A 19,775-nucleotide genomic window follows, 5' to 3' on the forward strand; every position below is an offset into this window, starting at 1 on the left:
ACCATAAAGTGCTTCAAACGGCGCCATCTCAATGCTTGAATGGTAGCTGTTGTTGTAGGAAAATTCTGCTAACGGTAGATGTCGATCCCAACTGTTTCCAAAATCAATAACACATGCTCGTAGCATGTCTTCAAGCATTTGTATCGTCCTTTCGCTCTGCCCATCAGTTTGTGGATGATAGGCAGTACTCATGTCTAGACGAGTTCCTAATGCTTGCTGTAATGTCTGCCAGAATCTTGAAATAAATCTGCCATCCCTATCAGAGATAATAGAGATTGGTATTCCATGTCTGGAGATGACTTCCTTCAAATACAGTCGTGCTAACTTCTCCATCTTGTCATCTTCTATTATTGGCAGGAAGTGTGCTGATTTGGTGAGACGATCAACTATTACCCAAATAGTATCAAAACCACTTGCAGTCCTTGGCAATTTAGTGATGAAATCCATGGTAATGTTTTCCCATTTCCATTCTGGGATTTCGGGTTGTTGAAGTAGACCTGATGGTTTCTGATGCTCAGCTTTGACCTTAGAACACGTCAAACATTCTCCTACGTATTTAGCAACATCGGCTTTCATAGCCGGCCACCAAAAATGTTTCTTGAGATCCTTGTACATCTTCCCCGTTCCAGGATGTATTGAGTATCTGGTTTTATGAGCTTCTCTAAGTACCATTTCTCTCATATCTCCAAATTTTGGTACCCAAATCCTTTCAGCCCTATACCGGGTTCCGTCTTCCCGAATATTAAGATGCTTCTCCGATCCTTTGGGTATTTCATCCTTTAAATTTCCCTCTTTTAAAACTCCTTGTTGCGCCTCCTTTATTTGAGTAGTAAGGTTATTATGAATCATTATATTCATAGATTTTACTCGAATGGGTTCTTTGTCCTTCCTGCTCAAGGCATCGGCTACCACATTTGCCTTCCCCGGGTGGTAACGAATCTCAAAGTCGTAATCATTCAATAATTCAATCCACCTACGCTGCCTCATATTCAGTTGTTTCTGATTAAATATGTGTTGAAGACTTTTGTGGTCGGTATATATAATACTTTTGACCCCATATAAGTAGTGCCTCCAAGTCTTTAATGCAAAAACAACAGCACCTAATTCCAAATCATGCGTCGTATAATTTTGTTCGTGAATCTTCAATTGTCTAGACGCATAAGCAATCACCTTCGTTCGTTGCATTAATACACAACCGAGACCTTGCTTTGATGCGTCACAATAAATCACAAAATCATCATTCCCTTCAGGCAATGACAATATAGGTGCCGTAGTTAGCTTTTTCTTCAATAACTGAAACGCTTTCTCTTGTTCATCATTCCATTCAAATTTCTTCCCTTTATGCGTTAATGCAGTCAAGGGTTTTGCTATTCTGGAAAAGTCTTGGATGAACCTTCTGTAGTAACCAGCTAGTCCTAAAAACTGGCGTATGTGTTTCGGAGTTTTCGGGGTTTCCCACTTTTCAACAGTTTCTATCTTTGCCGGATCCACCTTAATACCTTCTTTGTTCACTATGTGACCGAGGAATTGAACTTCTTCCAACCAAAATGCACACTTTGAAAATTTAGCGTACAATTTTTCCTTCCTCAATACTTCTAACACCTTTCTCAAATGTTCACCGTGTTCTTGGTCATTCTTTGAGTAAATAAGTATGTCATCAATGAAAACAATGACAAACTTGTCAAGGTATGGTCCACACACTCGGTTCATAAGGTCCATGAACACAGGTGGTGCATTAGTTAAACCAAACGGCATGACCATAAACTCGTAATGACCGTAACGTGTTCTGAAAGCAGTCTTTGGAATATCATCTTCTTTCACCCGCATTTGATGATACCCGGAACGTAAGTCAATCTTTGAATAAACAGACGAGCCTTGTAGTTGATCAAATAAGTCGTCGATTCTCGGTAGTGGGTAGCGATTCTTGATGGTAAGTTTGTTCAACTCTCGGTAGTCGATACACAACCTGAATGTACCATCTTTCTTCTTGACAAACAAAACAGGAGCTCCCCACGGTGATGTGCTTGGTCGAATGAAACCACGCTCTAAAAGTTCTTGTAATTGGCTTTGCAGTTCTTTCATTTTGCTGGGTGCGAGTCTGTAAGGAGCACGAGCTATTGGTGCAGCTCCTGGTACAAGATCTATTTGAAATTCAACGGATCGATGTGGGGGTAATCCCGGTAATTCTTTCGGAAATACATCGGGAAATTCTTTTGCAATGGGAACATCATTGATGCTCTTTTCTTCAGTTTGTACTTTCTCGACGTGTGCTAGAACAGCATAGCAACCTTTTCTTATTAGTTTTTGTGCCTTCAAATTACTAATAAGATGTAGCTTCGTGTTGCCCTTTTCTCCGTACACCATTAAGGGTTTTCCTTTTTCTCGTATAATGCGAATTGCATTTTTGTAACAAACGATCTCTGCTTTCACTTCTTTCAACCAGTCCATACCGATTATCACATCAAAACTCCCTAACTCTACTGGTATCAAATCAATCTTAAATGTTTCGCTAACCAGTTTAATTTCTCGATTCCGACATATATTATCTGCTGAAATTAATTTACCATTTGCTAATTCGAGTAAAAATTTACTATCCAAAGGCGTCAATGGACAACTTAATTTAGCACAAAAATCTCTACTCATATAGCTTCTATCCGCACCCGAATCAAATAAAACGTAAGCAGATTTATTGTCAATAAGAAACGTACCCGTAACAAGCTCCGGGTCTTCCTGTGCCTCTGCCGCATTAATATTGAAAACTCTTCCGCGGCCTTGTCCATTCGTGTTCTCCTGGTTCGGGCAATTTCTAATAATGTGGCCCGGTTTTCCACATTTATAACAAACTACATTGGCATAACTTGCTCCGACACTACTTGCTCCGCCATTACTCATTCCGACACCATTTGTTCCTTTCGTTCTATTAACCCCTGGTCCGTAGACCTCACACTTCACCGCGCTATGACCATTTCTTTTACACTTGTTGCAAAATTTGGTGCAGAACCCCGAGTGATACTTTTCACACCTTTGGCATAGCTGCTTCTGATTGTTGTTGTTGTTTCGGTTATTATTGTTGTTGGGATGATTGTTGTAGTTGCTGTTGTTGTTGTTGTTGTTGTTGTTGTTGGGCCGTTTGTTGTAGTTGCGATTGATGTTGCGATTGTTGGGATTATTGTTGCGATTATTGTTGTAATTTCTGTTGTTGTTGTATTGGTGATTCTTATCACCGTTTTCCTCCCACTTTCTTTTGACTTGCTTCACATTGGCCTCTTCAGCAGTCTGTTCTTTAATTCTTTCTTCAATCTGGTTCACTAGTTTGTGAGCCATTCTACATGCCTGTTGTATAGAGGCGGGCTCGTGTGAACTTATATCTTCTTGGATTCTTTCCGGTAATCCTTTCACAAATGCGTCGATCTTCTCTTCCTCATCTTCGAATGCTCTCGGACACAATAGGCACAATTCTGTGAATCGTCTTTCGTACGTGGTAATATCAAATCCTTGGGTTCGTAACCCTCTAAGTTCTGTCTTGAGCTTATTGACCTCGGTTCTGGGACGGTACTTCTCGTTCATCAAGTGCTTGAATACTGACCACGGTAGTGCGTACGCATCATCTTGTCCCACTTGCTCTAGATAGGTATTTGATAATGCTAAAAACGAACATATATTTCATAGCATTATTCCTCAAGAAAGACAAGCTTTTAGTTGCAATTGTTCTATTTACAAGAGATATTCGTTTAAATATTAAAAGTGAAGACAAAAGGCAGATTCGACAAATTGTAGACAAAAAGGTCCAAAGAGCTAAAAAGTACAAGATACAACTAAAAAGGTTCAAAATATTGATGAGGAACGTCTCAAAATGACAAGAGTACAAGTTACAAGACGCAAAGTACGCGATTTAAAATAATACGCAAGGACGTCCGAAAATCCGGAACCGGGACCTGAGCCAAGAAGAAACGCCCGACGCAACGGACCAAAAATATCTAGTCTACTATGCACAAGAATATAATATAATATATATATAATTATATATAATTATATATTATATATATTATTATTATTATATTACGTCGGCAAGAAGAAAACAAAAGTAGTTGGCTGAATCCAGGGTGGCCATGCGACTCGCATGGCCAGAAGCACAAAACCATGCGAGTCGCATGGTGTGAGATTGTTGGTCAGGTCCTATAAAAAGCCAGTTTTCTGACGAGTTTAAGACATAATATATCTCTCTCAATATATACGATTTATATTTATATTTATAATTTATATTTTGATTTTAATTATAATTCTAATAATAAGGGTATGTTAGCGAATGTTGTAAGGGTGTAAGTCGAAATTCTGTCCGTGTAACGCTACGCTATTTTTAATCATTGTAAGTTATGTTCAACCTTTTTATATTAATGTCTCGTAGCTAAGTTATTATTATGCTTGTTTAAAACGAAGTAATCATGATGTTGGGCTAATTACTAAAATTGGGTAATTGGGCTTTGTACCATAATTGGGGTTTGGACAAAAGAACGACACTTGTGGAAACTAGGCTATGGGCTATTAATGGGCTTTATATTTGTTTAACTAAATGAAAGTTTGTTAATGTTAATATAAAGATTTACAATTGGGCGTCCCTATAATTTACCATATACACTCGATCGGACACGATGGGCGGGGTATTTATATGTACGAATAATCGTTCATTTAACCGGACACGGGAATGGATTAATAGCCACTAGAATAATCAAAACAGGGGTGAAATTACATTCAAGGGTAATTGGTGTAATTGTTAACAAAGTAGTAAAACCTTGGTTTACACGCAGTCGATAACCTGGTGTATTCATTAAACAAAGTATTAAAACCTTGTTACAATTCGAATCCCCAATTAGTTGGAATATTTATCTTCGGGTATAATAATAATTTGACAAGGACACTTGCAATTTATATTTATGACTGATGGACTGTTATGGACAAAAACCAGACGGACATATTGAATAATCCAGGACAAAGGACAATTAACCCATGGGCATAAAACTAAAATCAACACGTCAAACATCATGATTACGGAAGTTTAAATAAGCATAATTCTTTTATTTCATATTTTATTTCCTTTATTTTATATTTAATTGCACTTCTAATTATCGCACTTTTATTTATTGTTATTTTATTTAATCGCACTTTTAATTATCGTACCTTTTAATTATCGCAATTTTATTTTATCGCATTTTTATTCGCAATTTCATTATCGTTATTTACTTTACGCTTTAATTTAAGTCTTGTATTTATTTTATATTTTACATTAGGTTTTAACTGCGACTAAAGTTTTAAAATCGACAAACCGGTCATTAAACGGTAAAAAAAACCCCCTTTATAATAATAATATCACTTATATATATATTTGTATTTTTATAAAAGTAAACTAATATAGCGTTGAGCTTTGTTTAAAGATTTCCCTGTGGAACGAACCGGACTTACTAAAAACTACACTACTGTACGATTAGGTACACTGCCTATAAGTGTTGTAGCAAGGTTTAAGTATATCCATTCTATAAATAAATAAATATCTTGTGTAAAATTGTATCGTATTTAATAGTATTTTCCTAGTAAAATATAAGCTATTTTGTATACACCTCGTTCGACATCAAGTATTTTTGGCGCCGCTGCCGGGGAATCATTTTCGCCGAAGCGAAACGCCATATTTTTAATTTTTAAGTTATAATTAGTTTTTGTAAAATTTATATTTTTGTTTAAAAATTAAAAAAAAAATATATAAAAAAAAAAAAAAAGCTTTTAAAATCGAAAAAAGAAAAAAAAAAAGTATTTTAAGTATATTTTTAAGTTTTTCTTTTATTTTTACAAAATTATAAAGTATTTTAAGTTTATTTTTAAGTTTTTATTTTAATATATTTATATTTTAAATATAAAACAGAAAAAAGAAATTAAATATAAAATAATACGTGACCCGTCATTTGAACCAGTCCAGTTGAACTGGTCCAGTTCAGTCATGCGACTCGCATGACCCAACCCCTAAACCCATGCGACTCGCATGAAGGGTCTGACAGGGCCACATTCAAACCCTAATTTCGCATTTAATGCGTATTAATTTATTATTATTATTTAAACCCTAGTTTTATTTATTATTATTAATTAAGTTTTAGTTATTTAAATTAATTATTACTTTTAACTAGTTTTAATTATATAATACTTAATACTTTAAATTATAAAATATAAAAATAATATTTTTATAAAATCTAATATTTTTATAACTTTTAATAACTTTTAATATTTTGTACCTTTTTAATCGCTGTAGCGTAATATTTGTATTTTTAGCTCATATTTAATTTTAAACTTAGTTTTCGCTATAGTCATTTTTACTCCTAGATTTTTAGGCTTTGCCGTAGAATTCCTTAAGTGCTTTTTCTTTAGATTAAGATTTAGGTGCTTTAGAATTTTGCGACGTCTTTTTAAGTTTTAGTTTCTTTTTAAGTTATTTCCATTTGGGATTTAGTTTTTCCCTGTAAGCTTTAATATTTTTAGACCTTTTACTATGTATCAATTATCATTCCAATTAGTAATTTCAATTTGCGATTATAATTTTAAGTTAGTTGTAGTAATAAGGTTAAATTAGTTAAGTATTTTTAAGTTTTGATAAGTTTCTTTTATTTTTCCGTCACCTTTTATTTTTCAACCATTTTTTCTTTTTCGACATTTTTCGACGCGCAATCTTTTTCTCTCTTATTTCTCGCTATTCTAGTTTTAGGACTTAGAATTTTTTCTACTTCTTATCTAAATTTCTTAAAATTACGAAAATTTATTTTAAGTGGTTAAATTGATAGACATCAAAATTTTCTGGTTCGTAGTAATAGTTGGATTTGTACGTGGACCGGGTTATTGGAGCCAAACAGTCCTCAATTATATTGAGACCAAACGAATCCTGCCCCTCTGCTGCATCTTTTGGCTATTCGAAACGTGGGCAAAATCAGAAAAGTCTATTGATTGGATAACTTATTATAATTTTTCTTTCCTTTTAAAAACTAATAGGATATTCTGTGAATGCACCGAGCAAGACGTTCATCACCTTTTGTACGTTCACCACCTGTAACTCGATCAAGACATCGTTTAACAAATATAACCGCCGTTGATTTTTCTTTAGAATCGTCATCCAGTCGACCAAGTACTTCAGTTCAAATTTCCGATAATCCATTTTTTGAAACAAACCTCACAATTGAGAATCCAGAAAATATTCAGGAACGGTTCGTAGATCCTGAACCATTAAACTTTCCTCCGGAACCACCAATCATTCAAACAGAGATTGTTGAGGAACGAACTATTAAATCTGAAGCATCTAGTGATACCGAGTCAACAAATTCAATTATGGAGAATCTGGAACCTTTAAGTATGGAAGACCGAATGAGAGCTAAACGCACTGGCCAAGGTCACGCAATTACTCATCCAGACATTAATGCGCCAGATTATGAAATCAAAGGACAAATTCTACACATGGTGACTAATCAATGCCAATTTAGTGGTGCGCCGAAGGAAGATCCAAATGAACATCTACGTACCTTTAATAGGATCTGCACACTATTTAAAATCCGAGAAGTGGAGGATGAACAGATATATCTCATGTTATTTCCCTGGACTTTAAAGGGAGAAGCCAAAGATTGGTTGGAATCGTTACCTGAAGGGGCGATTGATACATGGGACGTTTTAATTGACAAATTTCTTAAACAATTTTTTCCTGCATCTAAAGCCGTAAGACTTCAAGCAGAAATTGTTACGTTCACACAGAAACCAAATGAAACTCTATATGAGGCGTGGACAAGATATGGAAAGTTATTAAGAGGATGTCCGCAACATGGTTTAGACACCTGTCAAATAGTACAAATATTCTACCAAGGATGCGACATCACTACAAGAAAAGACATAGATATAGCAGCTGGTGGTTCTATTATGAAGAAAACCGAAACTGATGCTTACAAAATTATTGATAATACTGCTTCCCACTCACATGAGTGGCACCAAGAAAAAGATATCATTAGATCATCTAAAGCAGCTAGAGCCGATTCTAGCCATGACTTAGATTCCATTTCCGCAAAGATAGATGCTTTCGAGAGACGAATGGAAAAGATGACTAAAGATATTCATGCTATACGAATTAGTTGTGAGCAGTGTGGAGGACCACATTTGACAAAAGATTGTCTCAGTAATGAATTAACAATGGAACAAAGAGAGAATATTTCATACATAAACCAAAGGCCTGGAAATAATTATCAGAATAATTATCAACCGCCAAGACCGATTTACAATCAAAACCAGAATTATAACCGAAATATTCCATACAACAACCAACAAGGTCCTAGCAATCAACAAGTATCCAATAATACTTATAATCAGCAAAGACCGAATTTTCAAAACAAACCACCACAACAAACCGATGATAAAAAGCCGAATTTAGAAGATATGATGACGAAGCTAGTTGAAACTCAAACGCAGTTTTTCACATCTCAAAAACAAACAAATGAACAAAATGCCCAAGCATTTAGAAATCAACAAGCTTCTATTCAAAATCTGGAACAAGAAGTAAGTAACCTAGCAAGGTTAATAGGTGAAAGAAAACCGGGAAGTTTACCAAGCGATACAAATGCTAACCCCCGGAATGAAACAGCTAAAGCTATTACCACAAGAAGTGGTACAACACTTAAACCACCTGAAATACCTGTAACTTCTGATGAAACTATCCCTACTACACAAGAACCACAACCTGATCAGGATAAGGAAAAAGAACCGGTAGTTGAAAAGGTTAATGAAGATAACACAGTTAAGGATAAACCTTATGTTAAACCATACCAACCACCACTTCCTTACCCGAGTAAAATGAAGAAAGAAAAACTTGAAGCCGAGCAATCCAAATTCTTGGATATGTTTAAACAGATAAATGTAAATCTTCCTTTCATTGATGTGATTTCAGGAATGCCAAGATATGCTAAATTCTTGAAAGATCTAATCACGAATAGAAAGAAAATGGAAGAACTCTCGGCTGTTACTATGAATGCTAATTGTTCAGCAGTGCTGTTGAATAAGATACCAGAAAAACTATCTGATCCAGGAAGTTTCACAATTCCATGTTTTCTGGGTAGTCTTAGTTCAATAGAAGCATTGGCAGATTTAGGTGCTAGTATAAATCTAATGCCGTATTCACTATACGCTAAACTAGACCTTGGAGAATTGAAACCAACCAGAATAAGCATACAACTAGCCGATAGATCAATAAAATATCCTAGAGGGATAATGGAGAACATGCTAGTTAAAGTTGGTACTTTAGTATTTCCAGTAGATTTTGTTGTTTTAGACATGGAAGAAGATTCTCAAGTTCCTCTCATATTAGGAAGACCATTCTTAAACACGGCTAAAGCAATGATAGACGTGTTCGGTAAGAAACTGACCCTAAGTATAGAGGATGAGAGTGTTACCTTTTCAGTTGATAGAGCAATGCAACAACCACAATCTGCAGATGATACATGTTATTATATTAAAACTATAGATGCACATGCAGAATTATTAGAAGAATTTCCAGAATTACAAGGAACAGGAGAATGTTCTTTAGGAGAAGGAAATGAACCAATTGATGAAGCTGAAATGTTAGCTACACTTATAGCTAATGGATATGAACCAACAACAGAAGAAATTCAAATGCTAAAAGAAGAAGACAGATATCGATATAAATCATCGATAGAAGAACCTCCGAAATTAGAGTTAAAGCCACTTCCAAACCATTTGGAATACGCTTATTTACATGGTGAATCTGAATTACCTGTAATAATATCGTCTTCTCTTACTGAAAATGAGAAATCACAGCTCATTTCTGTGTTGAAAGCTCATAAACCAGCCATTGCATGGAAGATTCATGATATTAAAGGAATAAGTCCTTCGTATTGCACACATAAAATCCTTATGGAAGAAGGTCATAAAACGTATGTGCAACGCCAACGAAGACTAAATCCTAATATGCAAGATGTAGTTAAGAAAGAGATTATTAAACTGCTAGATGCAGGTTTGATATATCCAATCTCTGATAGTCCATGGGTAAGCCCAGTTCAATGCGTGCCTAAGAAGGGTGGCATGACTGTCATCACAAATGAGAAAAATGAGCTTATTCCTACTAGGACTGTAACAGGATGGCGTGTATGTATTGATTATAGAAAATTAAATGACGCCACCAGAAAAGATCACTTTCCCTTACCTTTCATTGATCAAATGTTGGAAAGATTAGCCGGAAATAGTTACTATTGTTTTCTAGATGGATTTTCCGGATATTTTCAAATTCCAATAGCACCCGAGGACCAAGAGAAAACCACATTCACGTGCCCTTATGGTACTTTTGCTTACAAACGCATGCCATTTGGACTTTGCAACGCCCCTGCAACCTTTCAAAGGTGTATGATGGCGATTTTTCACGACATGATAGAAGAATGCATGGAAGTATTCATGGATGACTTTTCAGTCTTCGGTGATACATTTAAATCATGTCTAGTTAATCTGGAACGAATGCTAATTAGATGCGAAAAATCAAATCTAGTACTTAATTGGGAGAAATGCCATTTCATGGTTAAAGAAGGCATCGTTCTTGGACATAAAATTTCAAAAGAAGGAATTGAAGTGGATAGAGCTAAAGTAGATGTAATTGCTAAACTTCCACATCCCACCAATGTTAGAGGAGTTAGGAGTTTTCTAGGGCATGCCGGTTTTTACCGACGTTTTATAAAAGATTTTTCTAAAATTGCCACTCCTATGAATAAACTCCTAGAAAAGGATGCACCATTCATCTTTTCAGATGAATGTATCAAATCTTTTAATATTCTTAAAGAAAAACTCACTAATGCACCGATCATGATAACACCAAATTGGAATCTACCATTTGAACTAATGTGCGATGCAAGTGATTTTGCAATGGGAGCCGTTTTAGGACAAAGGATTGAAAAACGATTTCAACCTATATATTATGCTAGTAAGACATTACAAGGAGCACAAACGAACTATACAACTACTGAAAAAGAACTCCTTGCTATTGTCTTTGCTTTTGACAAATTTCGATCATATCTCGTTCTAGCAAAAACGGTGGTCTATACCGACCATTCTGCTCTTAGATACCTATTTTCAAAACAAGATGCTAAACCAAGATTAATCCGTTGGATTTTACTCTTACAAGAGTTTGATATTGAAATCCGAGATAAAAAAGGAGCAGAAAATCTCGCCGCTGATCATCTTTCTCGTCTTGAAAATCCCGAATTAGAAGTTCTGAATGAATCGGCCATACAAGACAACTTTCCTGATGAATATCTATTGAAGATAGATTATAAAGAAATCCCATGGTTTGCAGACTATGCAAACTACTTAGTTTGTGGATTCCTTGAAAAAGGATTATCGTACCAAAGACGAAAGAAATTCTTCAGTGATATAAAACACTATTTCTGGGAAGATCCACATCTGTTTAAAAGTTGTCCCGATGGAATAATACGCCGATGTGTATTTGGAGATGAAGCTAGTAAAATATTAAACCATTGTCACACAGGACCAACAGGAGGGCATTATGGGCCTCAACTAACAGCAAGAAAAGTTTATGAAGCTGGATTCTATTGGCCTACAATTTACAAAGACGCACACCTTCTTTGCAAATCCTGTGATGCATGTCAAAGGGCCGGAAAAATAAGTCAACGTGATGAAATGCCACAAAATGTCATCCAAGTATGTGAAGTATTTGACATTTGGGGTATTGACTTTATGGGTCCATTTCCAAAATCTCATAATAATCTATATATACTCGTAGCCATTGATTATGTATCTAAATGGGCGGAAGCACAAGCTCTCCCAACTAACGATGCACGAGTTGTAGTCAACTTTTTAAAACGTCTTTTTGCAAGGTTTGGAACACCGAAAGCTTTAATAAGTGATCGGGGTACTCATTTCTGTAATAATCAACTTGAGAAAGTTCTTAAAAGATATGGAGTAACTCATAAAATCTCCACCGCATATCATCCACAAACAAGTGGACAAGTTGAAAATACAAACCGAGCTTTAAAACGTATTCTAGAGAAAACCGTAGGATCAAATCCGAAGGAATGGTCCATTAAATTGGAGGATGCACTCTGGGCTTTTAGAACAGCCTACAAAACTCCAATTGGAACCACACCTTTTAGACTTGTGTATGGAAAAGCATGTCATCTTCCAGTAGAAATTGAACACAAAGCATTTTGGGCTTTGAAGACATGTAATCTTGATTTACATGAAGCCGGACGTCTACGATTAAGTCAACTAAACGAATTAGAAGAATTAAGACATGAAGCATACGATAATTCGTTAATCTATAAAGAAAGAACGAAGAAATGGCATGATAAAAGAATCAGAAGTTCAAAAGAATTTAAAGAAGGAGACAGAGTTCTTCTTTTCAATTCACGATTCAAGCTATTTCCTGGAAAATTGAAATCAAGATGGTCTGGACCATTCATAGTCAAAAGAGTTTTCCCATACGGAACGATAGAATTAATAAATTCAAATGGGATTGAATTTAAAGTTAATGGTCACAGAGTTAAACATTACATACAGGGTCCGATGGAAGTCGACAACGAAGTTAATCACAATTTCGACACCACAGCTAACTAAGTATGGGGAGAATCAAGTCTTTAAAGGATAATATGTATTTCTGTTAGATTTAGATTGTCTGTTTTCGTGTAGTTCTCGAAAATGGAACACGTATGGTCTTTCCCTAGCAGACCCTAAAGAACTAGTCTTCTCCCCCCATTCTGAATTTTTATTTTTTTTAGGTTTTTACGTAATGAAGACTGCCTGTGAACTAAACCATGGTCTAATGCTACACGCTTTGATCACTAAAAGAAATAATGACATACTCCCGAGTGAAATAGTATCAGTAATCAGAGAAAGAATGGACGGAGTTAGAAAAGGATCCAGATGCGAAGATAATAAGTTACAATTTGGTAAAGGAAAATCAAAATCCGCAGCGAAAAGAAGAGCACGACACCTAGAAAAATGTCACAAATGCGGAAAATGGTCACATGGAGGTAAATGTTCAAATAATCAAACCTATTCAAATACCGAATTTGTTACTTTATGCAGAGACGGACCGTTCATATGTTTAGAAGAAAAGACAATGAATGCTCGAGGTTACGCCTATGCAGCCATGGAAGACCAATTAAACCGACTATCTTATGAATATAATAGATCATATAACTAAGAAATCTATTTCACAGGTATGTCTGTACAGTTTTTATTTTTATTTTTATTTTTTAACCTTTTGATAATAAACGCTAATTTGTTCGCTAAAAAGTATTAAATTGGTATTAAATAAAATTAGGTTTGGCGACCGAAATTATTGATATCATTCAAAAATTTATTACATCACTGCGAAATTTAACGTTTATTCTTAAGGTATAAATATCTTTAATCAATCAACCCAATATATTTCAAAAATTCGTCATGAGTTAAATTAGGTTTTGGAACCGAAATTACTTTACCGAAAAGAGGGGCGCATATTTTTGATAATATTTGATTGATTAAAGTGGGATAAAAAGACAAAAAGATTTTTAATTTTATTTTTACCATATTTTTAAAAATTAATATTTAAATCTTAAATTAATATTGTAAACTTTGTAAAAACAATATATTTAAATTATAAATATTTGAAAAATTAATATAAGTTTGATATGAATTTATGAATTTTTAAATTAAGTTTGGTGTGAATTTTTAATTTTTAAAATATGAATTTTAATTTTATGCATTTCAGATTTTAAGTTTGGTGTGAATTTTTAATTTTTAATTTTTTAATTTTGAATTTTATATTTAAGTTGTGTGAATTTAAAAACAAAAATTTACTTTATCTCATTAAGTTAAAAATATGATTTTTAAAATTCGTCGTAAGTTGAAGACTAGGTCTTTGAACCGAAATTGCTTTACCCGAGGGAGGGACGAGAACTTTTATTATCATTATTTTTAATCTTATTGATTTAAAGTATGCCAAAAACATTAAAAAACCCAAAAATCTTAGCTTTTAAAACAATCGCTACAAAAAGACAAATTTTAAAATTTTGTCGAGGGACGGACTAGGGCATCGTCCCGAAACGACTTCGTCTTAAAAAGAAACAAAATTTTTAAAATTTTATTTAATTATATGTTTTAAAAGTATAAGGTTTATATAAAAAAAAAAAAAAAAAAAAAAAAAAAAAAAAAAAAAAAAAAAAAACAAAAATTCTGGAAAATACCCCCATGCGAGTCGCATGGGGGAAAGGCTTAAGCCATGCGACTCGCATGGATGTTAAAAACTGGACAGGATCAAAAGGCAGCCGAGTTCTGCTTCTTTCACAACACACACACATATACACGAAAACTCTCCCAAATCCTCTCAAAAATCCGCCATTTTTCACCAAATTTCTTGCAAAACTTCACAATAATCATGCCTAGATTCAGTAGTCTCAACCCCTTCAGGAGAAAGGTAAAGATTTCACCCCTAATCTCTTTAAATTCAAATTTTTGTGTTCTTGAGCTAGAAAATTTATATTTTGATTTTGTTAAATTTAGGTGTAATTAGAGCTGAATTGTTGTTATATTATGCATGTATATCCTAGATAGAAGCTATTTAACATGAATTGAAGCTAAAAACTTCAAATTTTTAAGAATCTAGGGTTTGTGTTCTTGAGCAATTTGGGGCTTTTTGATATAAACAGGTTATGGCCGATTTTTGTCATGAATTGTTGCTAAATTAAGTAGTGTAACATGTTTAGGTAGTTAATTGATCCAAACTTTGAGCCTAAACATGTTTTTGAGAATTAAAGTAGACTTTTTAAGTCTAAAAATTCATGAACTTGGATAATTTGATATAAAGGCCATTTGAAACTTGTCTCATTGCTAGTAGTGATTATTTTGGCATGTTATTTAAGATAAATGCTTATGAACTTGAATGCCATGTAACAAGTGTTTAATTGCTATAATGATTATTGTTGACATGTTTAAGAGTTTAAATGTGATAAAACATTGTACACATTTTCGTATGTAAAAGTGTAGAATTGTTATTGTTAAGAAAATGTGTATAAAATGTGTTATGAATTGAACAGGTCATCATAATTGTTTCAAGTTATTATTTTGCTAACACTAATGCATATTTGGATGCACAAATTTTGTGTTTAATGTGTTTTGCAGAAAGCCGATACTGGAGGTTCAGGAGCATCATCGTCCAGGCAACCAGAGCCCGAACCGGAAATGTTTCATGAACATGAACAACATATGCAACAAGAAGAAGAAGAACAGGAGGAGCAACATATTCCTTATCACGATCAAGATCAATTATTCGTGAATCAGTTTCGTCAATTCGCTCCACATCAAAGGATTCTGAGTTTAGACATTAATGAAGATCAGTTACACCCAAATCTGAGATTTGATAGATGTTGGATAGAGTATCCAGATTATCAAAAGAACATGCACATTCTCTACTTTAAGGTTGTTGAAATGCCAAGGGCAATTGACTGGGTACCTTTGGAAACAGTTGACCTTGCCGAACCGATTCGGCAATTATTGGTGCAAAGGTATGGTAATTCTCAGTTTAACGATTGGATGCGCCTATTTTCCATTCGTAGAACCATATATAGGGAATGGTGTATAGAATTACTTAGTACTATTAAATTAAACAGTGATGTTAGGAGGATAGATGATAGAAGCTTTATTAGGTTTCTGTTAGGTGGACGCATGTACAGAATGTCCATGATAGATTTAGCCAGGGCCTTACAGATTTACACCCCTGCTGAACTTTTGAGCCCCGACTGTAATAGCCTGATTGCCCAAGGAGAAAGGGTAGATAGGGAATTTGATATTAACGCTGTCTGGAGGCGTATGTCCCACTTTAATGAATTTCACGCCAGTGGAAATCATACATACTTAGATATAGACAGAGCTGAACTCCGGGTGATTCATAGATTCTTAGCAAACACAATTACACAAAGGGGTAGGAATAAGGAGAAATTGACCGTAAATGATTTGTTCTACCTCAAGTGTATTAGAGACCCGAGGAGTTTCGTTAACATTCCCTATTGTGTTGGTTATTATCTCGCTAATGTAGTTTCGGGGATGAAATCGGGGAGTATTATAGGTGGTGGTATTTTCATTACTCTCATTGGAGAGTATTTAGGTGTAGATAAGCACCAAGGGGGTCCAATGAACGAAATAGAGGACGGAGGTGAAACTATAAGTTCAAACCTTTATCACGGTGCAAGGGTATTATTGATGAGACGTGGTCGGGTATATCGATACGAGGGACCTCAGCGACAGGTAGAGAGAGGTTCGGATGACGAGATGGAGGAGGCGAACAACATTATAGGAGTTGTTCGGGAGACTGCTCTTGATTTAGGTATTCGTATGGAGGATGAATACATGACGAACTATGATAGGCATATGCAGTACGAGGCATGGCAACGCCGGAATGACTACGAGCATTCCCGGCAACGAGAGCATGGCCGATGGGATTATCATCAGCGCCAAATTATAAGCCAGTTGCAGCCTGGTGAGATGTATTATCCGACCCGACCCGCATACTATCCCGCACATCAGCCAGAGATGAGACCACCCTATGATTCATATGATTATGACGCAGCATACCAGTACACCTATAATCAGCCATGGAACCCGGACGCGAACATGAATTGGGATCCATATCCTAATTTTCCTCCTAACCCACCTCCTGATCAGTAGAGATAAGTGGTAATTTTTATTTTTATTTTAAACACTTAACATTTTATTATGTTTATGTAATGTTGGATATTTTATTATTATTGTGTACTAATATTTTTCTTATAGTTTGAAAGTGGGATGCCAAAGTTCCATTTCAAATTGCATGTATGATTATATTTGTATTGTATGTATTCTATTTTATGCACAAAACAGGGTAAAACAACGCGTTTTCAAAGACTGGCATTAAGTTCAGCAAAAGCAAGTAATTTTGACGACAATGATGCAAAATGTATGTGAAATAACAACAAGACGGAATGAACAAATGACGTGCACCATTTATCATTCAGCAAACAAACGCCAATATATTTGGAAACTTTGGTAAAAATTTAATTATTTTCACACAAATCACCCTCAATAATTTAAATTGTTACTGATTTCTTGCAAATGAGGACATTGCAAGATCTTAAGTGTGGGAAGGGGTTAAATTCTTTCGGATTTTAAAATTTTTATATTAAACACTTGGTTACCATTAAAAATACTAGTAAAGCAGTAGTTGTATTAGAATCTAGTGCTCTCTGATAAAAAAAGAACAGCCCTAGTCTTATATACTGACTACCCAATTCTAGTAAAATTTTTCAAAATTTTCAATTAAATGAATTCAAATCATGTTTATACATATTTATGAACGATAAAACTAGGTTTTAACACCGAAATTATTGTTACCTCGGAAAGGACATAAATTGAGAAACAAACTAAAATGTCAAAATTTATTTAAAATGGAATAGAGGACGATAAAAAGAAAAATAAAAAGCCAAGTGTGGGAAAATTTACCAAGTTATTTTAAACATATGCCACATATATTTGTAACAAATAACTGAAAATACTTTTGCTTTGGACTAAACTAAACTGTTTTACCCGATGAAAGAAAAGAAGAGATGGATCTATACGATGAATCAATTCCATCACTAAAAGGAAGTAAAGTCTTCCGAAAAAGACACGCGCTTCTTGATCATGAAGTTGTCGTTCAGACCAGCTGTAGGTTGACGAAAAATCTAGAAAAGTCATCACTAAAATCAGCAGGAAATCCACGGACCTCAGCATTAAACAGGGTCGCCAAGTGGTCAGATTTATCCTAACCATGAGAAGGATTTATCTCGTACAATGGGGGGGCACCATGCAAATTAGCTGGATAAGACTAATGAATCAGATCCCCAGAAAGGATAATCTCCTTAAAGATTAAAAATCAGCTTTTAAGACTGATATTACTCAATCCTAGAGATTGACCTTAAAGATTGAGAATTCAAACTCATGGAATTCAATGATATCTAAACTCGAGCGTGAACGAGAAAATATTTTGATCAAAAATACAAACCGATTTGTTTTCTGAAAACCCTATTTTCAATGCGTTCATTACCATTGAACGTAAAATCCTAGGAATTCACCTGGAATTCATTAGGTCACCTGAACTAAATCGGGTGTCAACCGTAAGAACGGTGGTTGCATAACATGGTCAAAGACAGGACCTTGTGCCAGACCGAAAAATTATAAGGGTGAGCTTTACTATTGCTCCTACCAAGGATAGTAATTGCGTCCGACACGTTATAGACATAATCAAAAGCATGTCACGGGACATTGCCTTAAACAGTTGCTTGTTCAACGCTTTCCTTTACAACCGGACGGTAGTTTGCCGAAAGGTAATATACGGAACAAGTAAACTGGACGTGTTGCTTTCCAAATACAAGGTTAGCAAGTGGGTGACACAAAACCGCAAGTTTTGAGATAAAATTTTCAAATCTGAAACCCACCAAACCCACAAAAATATTTTGCAAACACCGGTAAAGGGTTATTCCGGAAAACTTATCTAGGGAAAAAACTAGATTTAATTTTCAAAAGATCAAATGTTTTCATAAAAGATCCAATTTCCTTAATGGATCTAAATTTTTATAGTCATGTGGGACTGTAAACCATATCGTTACTACCATTGTTTATACCGCCGTATAGAAATCACTGATGTACAAAGTGTGAAGAATAAAAAAGTGATTCTGGTATTTCAAGACAATATTGCTTGAGGACAAGCAACGCTCAAGTGTGGGAATATTTGATAATGCTAAAAACGAACATATATTTCATAGCATTATTCCTCAAGAAAGACAAGCTTTTAGTTGCAATTGTTCTATTTACAAGAGATATTCGTTTAAATATTAAAAGTGAAGACAAAAGGCAGATTCGACAAATTGTAGACAAAAAGGTCCAAAGAGCTAAAAAGTACAAGATACAACTAAAAAGGTTCAAAATATTGATGAGGAACGTCTCAAAATGACAAGAGTACAAGTTACAAGACGCAAAGTACGCGATTTAAAATAATACGCAAGGACGTCCGAAAATCCGGAACCGGGACCTGAGCCAAGAAGAAACGCCCGACGCAACGGACCAAAAATATCTAGTCTACTATGCACAAGAATATAATATAATATATATATAATTATATATAATTATATATTATATATATTATTATTATTATATTACGTCGGCAAGAAGAAAACAAAAGTAGTTGGCTGAATCCAGGGTGGCCATGCGACTCGCATGGCCAGAAGCACAAAACCATGCGAGTCGCATGGTGTGAGATTGTTGGTCAGGTCCTATAAAAAGCCAGTTTTCTGACGAGTTTAAGACATAATATATCTCTCTCAATATATACGATTTATATTTATATTTATAATTTATATTTTGATTTTAATTATAATTCTAATAATAAGGGTATGTTAGCGAATGTTGTAAGGGTGTAAGTCGAAATTCTGTCCGTGTAACGCTACGCTATTTTTAATCATTGTAAGTTATGTTCAACCTTTTTATATTAATGTCTCGTAGCTAAGTTATTATTATGCTTGTTTAAAACGAAGTAATCATGATGTTGGGCTAATTACTAAAATTGGGTAATTGGGCTTTGTACCATAATTGGGGTTTGGACAAAAGAACGACACTTGTGGAAACTAGGCTATGGGCTATTAATGGGCTTTATATTTGTTTAACTAAATGAAAGTTTGTTAATGTTAATATAAAGATTT

Source organism: Rutidosis leptorrhynchoides, chromosome 1 (assembly GCF_046630445.1).
Source record: "Rutidosis leptorrhynchoides isolate AG116_Rl617_1_P2 chromosome 1, CSIRO_AGI_Rlap_v1, whole genome shotgun sequence".
Lineage (NCBI taxonomy): Eukaryota > Viridiplantae > Streptophyta > Magnoliopsida > Asterales > Asteraceae > Rutidosis > Rutidosis leptorrhynchoides.